The following is a 10000-nucleotide window of genomic DNA, read 5'->3' as shown; positions in this document are numbered from 1 at the left end:
ATCTTTGAGACAAGCATATGACTACTGGCAGGATCAACCAGGGAGCTGCGTCAACTAGAGCTGAGCAGCCGGCCGCCCGGGAGTGTGTCCCGGGGGCCCGCGCGAACACGCAAGCGTCCGCTCAATTATTCTGCAAACAGGAGGAGGCTGAGCTCCCCTGCACAACACACCTCGAAACCCTCTCAGGTCCCGGCGGCGCGCAGCGCCGTCCTAAGTACTTGGTCGGGTTCGAGAGAGGCGCAATCGCCCGGAGTTAGGCGAGTAGACGCTTTAGGTGCGACCACCCGTGCTCCCAACTGAGCTTGCCGCTGCCGACAGAGGCCCGGGAGCGTGCTGTCGTGGCATTGCCGGCGGGAGACAACACGCGCCACCTACGGTGACCGGCAGCTCCAACGCCAGCGCCACAGAAGGACAAAAGCCCCACTTGGGTGCCGAAGCGAACTCTCCCAGCACAGCGCACGCGCCAACACGTCCGCACAGCTGCGATACAAACCACCTGCGAGAACCGCTGGGGCGACCGAGCAGCAGACGGCGTCGCGGCGCCGAGCGCCGGGCGGCGGCGCATCCTCAGCGCACACAGTCCTCAATCGGACCAGCACACTGCAGATGGCCACCGCGCTTCGCACCGGGCCCGCGAGGACCTACTTTGGCCGCAAGGCGCCGCGAGCAGGGGGCGCCGGCGCGCAGCTGCGCCGCCTGCCGCGTCCGTCGGCCGGCGCGCCTGCCACTGGCCGCCCCCACCAGCCGGCTGTAGCGCGTGCGCCCACGCACCGCGCTGCCAGCACGCCGGGCGGCCCCCCCTCACCGGCCGGGGACGGTCCCACCCAGCCACCGCCGCGTATCGCCTCACACCCAGATCCCCTTTCGCGTTCGTGGGCATGGTGGGTCCCCTTTCACGTTCGTGGGCATGGTGGGTATCCCTGAAACAACCGGTTAATAGCTCGACCGATCGTCGCCAACACTGATTCACCTCTAGCGAGAACAACCGCACCACAACGGGTTACCTGTTGTTCATTTGCGTAACGTCACCAGCAAACGTAGACGTCCATCGCCATTTGCAACGAGTATTGCATGCCTGTGTCAGGTGTCACAACACACTACGTCTGCCCACATAGACGCAACAACATGTGCACGCCTCGAGAACACGTGGAAGGTAGCCCCCGTACGTATGCGGTGTCCATTGCGCGAACGACTGTCAGCCGGCCTCTGCAGGATGTCGCAGATGTGGAACGCGGTGCAACATGCTATCACGGTGTGTGAGAAGAGACGACTACGTCCGAATACACGCTCCACTACATCAACAGACTGCTCATGCTGATCGCCATCCAGGGCGTCCGTTCCTCCCACACGTCTGAATGGCGTACCACACTGCAATCCAGCTCTTATAGGGAGACGACACGTAGCTGCGTGCACAATATTTGGACTGTATGGTCTGCCGTTGCTAGGCGCAGTCGTCGTACGGTCACACATGTGCCACGATGTATCATTCAGTACATACGGACCAATGTGCAGTACAGTTTGTGGGTTTTGCGTACATCGGCGGACAGGTGACAGGCCGTACCACAACGTAGGCTGAGTACGTCGGCATGCGAAGGGCATTGAACATGCAAACTTCTCAACGACCAGCTTGCGAAGGCAGGGGGGAAGGGGGGGGGGCATGTACGTCCTGCTGCTATCCACATTACAGTGTATAGCAGGAGCATGTGGAAAGTCAGCAACACCTGCAAGGTGTTTAACATGACGCGATACACAGGGGACCGGGCAGTGCGAATAGCGAACTATATTGCGAGGGTTGCGGTTAGGCAACACTACACTAATTTAACGAGTTGCATAACAATTACAGAGCAGGTTCAGCGACAACGTGCGTCAGGTTAAGGCGCAATATAGGTTAGGTTGAGGCACAATATAGGTTAGGTTAAGGCACAACATGGGTTACGTTAAGGCACAAATTGGGTTACGTTAAGGCACAACATGGGTTACGTTAAGGCACAACATGGGTTACGTTAAGGCACAAATTAGGTTACGTTAAGGCACAAATTAGGTTACGTTAAGGCACAAATTAGGTTACGTTAAGGCACAAATTAGGTTACGTTAAGGCACAAATTAGGTTACGTTAAGGCACAAATTAGGTTACGTTAAGGCACAAATTAGGTTACGTTAAGGCACAAATTAGGTTACGTTAAGGCACAAATTAGGTTACGTTAAGGCACAAATTAGGTTACGTTAAGGCACAAATTAGGTTACGTTAAGGCACAAATTAGGTTACGTTAAGGCACAAATTAGGTTACGTTAAGGCACAAATTAGGTTACGTTAAGGCACAAATTAGGTTACGTTAAGGCACAAATTAGGTTACGTTAAGGCACAAATTAGGTTACGTTAAGGCACAAATTAGGTTACGTTAAGGCACAAATTAGGTTACGTTAAGGTACAATATGGGTTAGGTTAAGGTACAATATGGGTTAGGTTAAGGTACAATATGGGTTAGGTTAAGGTACAATATGGGTTAGGTTAAGGTACAATATGGGTTAGGTTAAGGCACAACGTAGGTTAGGTTAAGGCACAACATAGGTTAGGTTAAGGCACAACATAGGTTAGGTTAAGGCACAACATAGGTTAGGTTAAGGCACAACATAGGTTAGGTTAAGGCACAACATAGGTTAGGTTAAGGCACAACATAGGTTAGGTTAAGGCACAACATAGGTTAGGTTAAGGCACAACATAGGTTAGGTTAAGGCACAACATAGGTTAGGTTAAGGCACAACATAGGTTAGGTTAAGGCACAACGTAGGTTAGGTTAAGGCACAACGTAGGTTAGGTTAAGGCACAACGTAGGTTAGGTTAAGGCACAACGTAGGTTAGGTTAAGGCACAACGTAGGTTAGGTTAAGGCACAACGTAGGTTAGGTTAAGGCACAACGTAGGTTAGGTTAAGGCACAACGTAGGTTAGGTTAAGGCACAACGTAGGTTAGGTTAAGGCACAACGTAGGTTAGGTTAAGGCACAACGTAGGTTAGGTTAAGGCACAACGTAGGTTAGGTTAAGGCACAACGTAGGTTAGGTTAAGGCACAACGTAGGTTAGGTTAAGGCACAACGTAGGTTAGGTTAAGGCACAACGTAGGTTAGGTTAAGGCACAACGTAGGTTAGGTTAAGGCACAACGTAGGTTAGGTTAAGGCACAACGTAGGTTAGGTTAAGGCACAACGTAGGTTAGGTTAAGGCACAACGTAGGTTAGGTTAAGGCACAACGTAGGTTAGGTTAAGGCACAACGTAGGTTAGGTTAAGGCACAACGTAGGTTAGGTTAAGGCACAACGTAGGTTAGGTTAAGGCACAACGTAGGTTAGGTTAAGGCACAACGTAGGTTAGGTTAAGGCACAACGTAGGTTAGGTTAAGGCACAACATAGGTTAGGTTAAGGCACAACATAGGTTAGGTTAAGGCACAACATAGGTTAGGTTAAGGCACAACATAGGTTAGGTTAAGGCACAACATAGGTTAGGTTAAGGCACAACGTAGGTTAGGTTAAGGCACAACGTAGGTTAGGTTAAGGCACAACGTAGGTTAGGTTAAGGCACAACGTAGGTTAGGTTAAGGTACAACGTAGGTTAGGTTAAGGTACAACGTAGGTTAGGTTAAGGTACAACGTAGGTTAGGTTAAGGTACAACGTAGGTTAGGTTAAGGTACAACGTAGGTTAGGTTAAGGTACAACGTAGGTTAGGTTAAGGTACAACGTAGGTTAGGTTAAGGTACAACGTAGGTTAGGTGAAGGCGCAATGTAGGTTAGGTTAAGGTACGATATACCTTAGGTTAAGGTACAATATCGCTTAGGTTAAGGTACAATATAGCTTAGGTTAAGGTACACGTTGTAGGGAAAGGTGTATTTTGGGGGGGGAGGGGGCGGCAGGTTCGTTGATAGTGATTATCGTAAGTGCATGCCTGCGGGATCATCCGATTTGTCACGTCAGGATGCACTTGTGGCTCATGACAGGCGGCGCTCCGATTCCAAGGTTGTGGCAGATCTGTGTCTTTCATTCCTGCCATTGTTTGTGTACTGTGACAGGAGGCAGTATTGTGATGTTGGGTGCACCCCTGTGTAGGACATGTGTGGGTGTTCGTGGCTTAGCTGAGCAATGGCGGATGTCGGAAGGGTGGGATATTCTGTTTTCTGGGTGGACCTCCCGGTCTGGTTATGATAGTGTGGATTGTGTAATGTGGCGGAGAGGATGCACCGGATGTTCTTCCATGCTGGTGGTTAGATATTGTGTGTGTGCCTGTTAGAGGCAGAGAGTAGTGTGTGATAGTGTCTGGCTGACGTGTGGTTCTCATTGTGTGCAGAGTCTTTCAGCATGTATAGGGACGGTTGTATATATTATCTGTATTCTGATGGCTCTGCATCTATTACTAATCAGTGCCGTGTATACGGTTACTCTGGTTCCAGTCGAAACTGTTCTATCTCTGTACATTAGTGACACTGCGGCTCCACTATGTTGCCGCCCCTGTCGGCCGTTTCCCCCAGTGTGTGGCTAATGATTATCAGCAATCAGTCTATTAGTCAATACCGGTAGTGTGACGACGTGAAATGTCCGGGATGGGGGAAGCTACACGCTTCCCGTGGGTCAGGGCCTAGAAAGACTCTTCCCACGCAGGAGGCTCGGACTGTCATTACTCTTCCGAGAAATATATTTGCCCAGCGTTTTTTGCGACTGCGAGTGCGACGCGTACGAGTACCGACATGGATGGGGCGCTTCCTAGCTGATCGCTCAGCATCGGAGAAATATATTTGCCCAACGTTTTTTGCGACTGCGAGTGCAACGCCCAAGGGTACCGACGTGGATGGGGCGCTTCCTAGCTGATCGCTCGGCATGGGAATCCGTACAGTGAGCAATGCGATCGCGTCTGTAGCTTGTACGTGGTACAGCTCGCAGCTCATGTATAGGGACAGATTTTTTTTTTTTTTTTCCAGATTTGTGGAACATGCATAACCCACTTTCTAATACTTTTGAGTGGGCGTATTATGACTAACTATCTCTACTATTAGCACTACAGGAGTGGTTTATTAATGCATGCAAGCTATCTAGTTATTTAGTAGCTTCACTATATGTGAATCAACGGCCTCTTAGCCTCTCTGGAACGCTGCCAGAGAGTTGCCCGTCCCTAGCCACGTGGAGGCGGGCCGCTACTTCTAGAGAAACCACTCCGTTTGTACTGCTCTTTTATTCCCCCCCACCACCATGCAGATCTAACTACAACTACATGCAACTACTATTCAAGACTTAAACAACGTAATATTTACATATTTACACTTGCGCATTAGATCCGAAGCGCACTTACTATCTCCCAAGGTAGGCTCGCTGGGCCTCACTTGAGATTTTGTTTACCAATTTAGCGAAATTGCTGAACAATTCGCTGTTTGTCAGCATTTCGTGAACGATTCTTGTTCGCAGAAGCTGCCTCTCTACTGAGACAGCCTGTTCATATATTGGGCACTCAAACACTATGTGTTCTGGCGATCCTTCGTGGGCACCACAGTCACACTCCGGTGTTGGCCTTTTCCCTATTTTGTGCAGGTACGTGGGGTAGGGACCGTGTCCTGTAAGGAAGTGAACTAGGCCCTGTGAGGGCTTTATTATCTTGTTCTTTAATCTTCCTCTTACTGTGGGTAGAAACCCATGGACTCTGCGGCCTGTAGTGGACCCATCCCATTCGTCCTGCCAGATGTCAAGCACTCTTTCACGAATGGCTTTGACGCTTACCAGAGGAATGCCCATTATATTTTGCACCCTTTCAATGTTCTGTTTGTGCAGCCAGTAGAAGGCTGCGTGCTGCCTTATTATTAGGTCTAGTGGGCATAGACCCATAATTACCAACAGTGCATCTGTTGGACTTGTGCTGAATGCTCCAATGCATCTCAACAGAACGTTCCTCTGTATTCGCCGGACAGCAGCGGCAGGCCGCACCAGAGCTAACCTGTGGGCCCACACACTGGATGCGTGCCCTACTATTGGTGCCAATATGCAGTTATGATAAATATTTATTGCCTTTGACGGCAGATGGAACCTTCTTTGTCCAATTGATATTATCTTATTGAACAAAGCTAAGGACTTTGTCGTTATTTGCTCGATATGCGGAATGAAACTCCAATTCTCATCTAAATATACCCCCAGGTAACGGGCATATCTCTGTCGTGACACTGCTTGGCCATTAATTCTGACTGTTGGGTCTCTATTCAACTTGCCTTTCAAGAGCATATATAGCGATTTTTGTGGTGCAATAGACATTTTAGTCTTCTTACACCAGTTGGTTAACAGTTCAATAGCCAGTCGTGATCGGTCTTCGATCACATTGCGAGTGTCACCTTCTACTAGAATTGCGAGATCATCCGCATAAGCAACGACTCCCAGAACTGCAGTCTCTTCCTGCAGGACGTTCAACAAAGGTTCCATGTTAATATCCCAAAAAATGGGACCACACACCGATCCCTGGGGACAACCACGGGATACTCTTTTAGATACGACGGCTCCAGGAGCCGTTATCTTAGCAGTCCTTCCATCACAGTAGGCCTCCAGACAGCCATACAGCAGCTGCGGACACCCAATCTCTCTTAGGCGAGAGAAGAGTGCCGGCCACCACAGGTTGTCGAAGGCCCCTGAGATGTCTATCATTATTCCAAGGACATACTTTGATGTCGCAGAGTGAACAATTCGGCAAACCTCATTGATCGCATCCTGGGTGGAGCGACCCTTTCGGAATCCGAACTGCCTATCACTCATACCATGCAGAGTTCGATGACTCTGGAGACGGTCAGCCAGCAACTTCTCAAATGCTTTGCCCATTACATCCAGCAGACAGATAGGCCGATAGGATTTCGGCACCGTTGGATCTTTATCCGGGCCTTTCCTGATAATTACTACTTCCGCAGTTTTCCACTGTAGTGGATAATAGCCCCTTTGTAAACAGACGCTGTAAATACGACTTAATGCCGGGGCGACCAAGTGTGCGAGTCCCTGTAAGATCTCCACAGGGATCCCATCAGGACCCGGCGCCTTCTTCCTTGCAAAGGTGTAGATGGTTGCTTCTACCTCCTCTGCTGAGAAGGGGCGCACGTTTGTATCGTTAAGATACGGGATCGAGAGAGCCTGACGTATTTCTCGCTGCTCGTGCGAGTCCTGGTCCTCGATATCATCTGGAAGTAATGTGTCCAACAGCAATCTTGCTGTTTCTTCCCAATTCTTGGTCGTGTCACCATCCCCAGCACGCAGCGTAGACAGCATCATGGGCGATCTAATTTTTTCTCGAACGATTTTGTAGGGAACTCCCCAAGGGTCTGTTCCCAGCTGATCGTTCACAAATCTTTCCCAGGATTGGCGCCTTGTAATGTCTAACTGATCCTTGTATCTCTGCTTCAGACGACGATAAATACGCAGGTGGTATTGTCGTTCGTCTTGGGCAAAGCTCCTTTGGTAGTTGCTTCGAGCCCTTCTGACCGATCGTTTAAGCACAGTCAATTCAGGGGTCCACGGGGTGGACTCCCTGCAGATGTATCTCGCTATTCGAGGTACAGATAGTGTGATGGCTGTTTGCACGGAGCTCACAAGCTCCTCCACAGCTTCATCAATATTACCTATGTCCTCCCCGAACTCAGGAGGACTGAACACCTGCACGAGTCGGTCCCAGTCTGTCCGAGCATAGTTGTACCGTTCCACCCACTCACCTGGCACATCCACGATGGTCGATGCTATTTCAAATGTAATACAGTTGTGATCGCTGACAGTTAGATGTTCTCTTACTTGCCAGTTATGGACGTGGGGTGCTGCCCTCTCGCTTGCTAGTGTGACATCAATATTTGATGTTGCACCCGCCCTCCCTGAGTAGGTCGGGGGGTACCCAGGCAAGTTTAGCACATGCATGTGCGTTTCCATTATCAAATCAACAAGCTCCGCACCCCTTCCGTCCTGTACATCACTGTGCCAGAGTGGGGACTTAGCATTAGCATCAAGAGCTACAATTATAGCCTGCCCAGCTAAAACTCTTAGTATCCAATTCAGCTGATCAAGATAAATCTTGATGTCATGTCTGAATTGGCAGTAGACGTTTACAACGTACATGCTGTAAGACAGCAAATTAAGTTGTACAACTATAATATGCTCAGTACAGAACTGATTTAATATCGTAGTTTTAATAGTTTTGTTCAATATTATAATTGCACTCATGGGGTTCCCACCCGAGGAAACCACCTGTGCTGTTGCGGGAAAACCAGGGACTCGACCCGCACAGGAGTTCGGTTCTTGTATCAGAAGTATATCTATTCCTTCTTGTTCCGCTACCTTCCGTAGCTCATGTGCAACCATCTGGCTGCGCATGGCATTGACTTGTACCACTTTAAATTTCGCCGTAATCTGTTCTTTGGATAAGCCTATCTAAGAACATTCGGTGGGTTGGACAATCTTTTGGTCCACCACACTTACGGCCCCGTTTCTTACATGGTACACATGTTGCTGCTTTGTCCATGTTAGGACAATCTTTCCTAATATGTCCAGCTAGGCCACAGTGGGCACATATTATATTCGGTTCTGTACAATACTTATTGGTATGGTTTATGTCCTGGCATTTTGTACAACGTGGTACTGCCAGGTAATCTTTAATGTTCAGTGCTGAGTAGCCGACGTACAGCCGGCCAGCCCGCGTTAATACTTTCCATAAGTTCGGTGAAACCTCCACAACATGATGTACAGTCAGCTTTCCTCGAGGCCCTACTTTAAAACGGAGCTTGAACTCTTCATCAAACTCGTTTCTAGTCATTGAGACGTCAAAATTTTGCGTATATATCGCATCAAGTAGGCTGTCCGCTGACATAAATGTAGGTACATCATATAGACTCATAAGTGGACGACGCTTTCGTGGAGGTTCACACCTAACTTTCTCGCTTAGTTGTTTATTACCTAAGATCTTTTGGCTGTCTTCTGGCGAGGCCGTCTCGACTATCAGCACATTCTTAGAGGTACGGACACTGTTGATCCTGATTTTATCTTTCTTTGGATCAACACACTTTTCGAAAGCTGTCTTAGCAGCTTTGATGTCTTCGCCAGGTTTAGGTTTTATAAAAACCGTGGGTGCCACTTTTTTGATGTTCTGTTCAATTTTCTCTTTTGCTGTTGGCGCCTTGGCCACAGGGGCTTTGGCAACCGCAGCATACGTCCGAGTAGGCTGACTTCTAATCCTTTTATTTTCTTTTTCTAATTCTGATATTCTCCCCTCTAACTGGGAGTGAACAATTGCCCAATTAGCAATGAAGTCTCTTATCTGGTTTATCGCACCATTGCTGATCTTTCCATTTTTGACACTCGAGTCCAGCAATTTCAAAAATTTCGAGTGTCGCTCAGCAACTGTCAAATTCATCTCGATTTCCGATTCGGAAGCATCTAACACATTACCACTCTCTTGATTTTCCGCCATTATCGTATTCAAAGAGAGTGAAAGATGGAGGCCCGTCTCTTGCCCCGGACCGGCCTCTCTGGCATGGGGGGAGGCTACATGCAGCTCGCTCACCGGTCCCGCCCCTTGACCAAGAGCTGTCAATAACTGAGCTGCCAGGTTTAGCACGCCGTGGGTACAGCGCACTAGTCCTCTTCAACAGCCACACCACTATAGTTTTCACCCGCTCCCTTATCGGCGAATGCCACCCGCATTCCGGGAGAGCGGATTCACTCTCCGTCCTTCGCCCCTTACTAGCCCAGGTTCCCACCAAAGGCCAAGGACCCGGTCCTACTCAGGTGCCGGGCCGGTCCCCCAGACGTTCAGAGGTCTGGACCCATCTAACCTAACCGGGGACATGTCACCACGCCCCGGCTTGGCAGAGCATGCCTCGGAGCCCAAGACAAGGCGAGTGACCTTCGCCGACTTGGGGCAAGATCCCACCACAGCAAATGCACCTGTCAGAACCGGTGTACAAGTTGTTCAGCACACCGTCGTGCCCCTGCCCTTCAGTCGCCCGAAGGCTTAA

General features: G+C 49.4%; 1 non-coding gene across 1 annotated transcript in view; it reads right to left on the bottom strand.

The window, feature by feature from the left end:
• Positions 1-44, bottom strand: part of LOC126444920 (small subunit ribosomal RNA) — a 1909-nt gene extending 1865 nt beyond the window's left edge. The window contains exon 1 of the ribosomal RNA XR_007582842.1: positions 1-44. This exon is cut by the window's left edge and continues 1865 nt beyond it. This is a non-coding gene — a ribosomal RNA (small subunit ribosomal RNA).
• Positions 45-10000: the final 9956 nt, after the last annotated feature.

The sequence above is a fragment of the Schistocerca serialis genome, unplaced genomic scaffold, assembly GCF_023864345.2.
Source record: "Schistocerca serialis cubense isolate TAMUIC-IGC-003099 unplaced genomic scaffold, iqSchSeri2.2 HiC_scaffold_313, whole genome shotgun sequence".
NCBI classification, from domain to species: Eukaryota; Metazoa; Arthropoda; class Insecta; order Orthoptera; family Acrididae; genus Schistocerca; species Schistocerca serialis.
The sequence above is the reverse complement of the archived record's forward strand: the minus strand, read 5'-3'. Positions and strand labels throughout refer to the sequence as shown.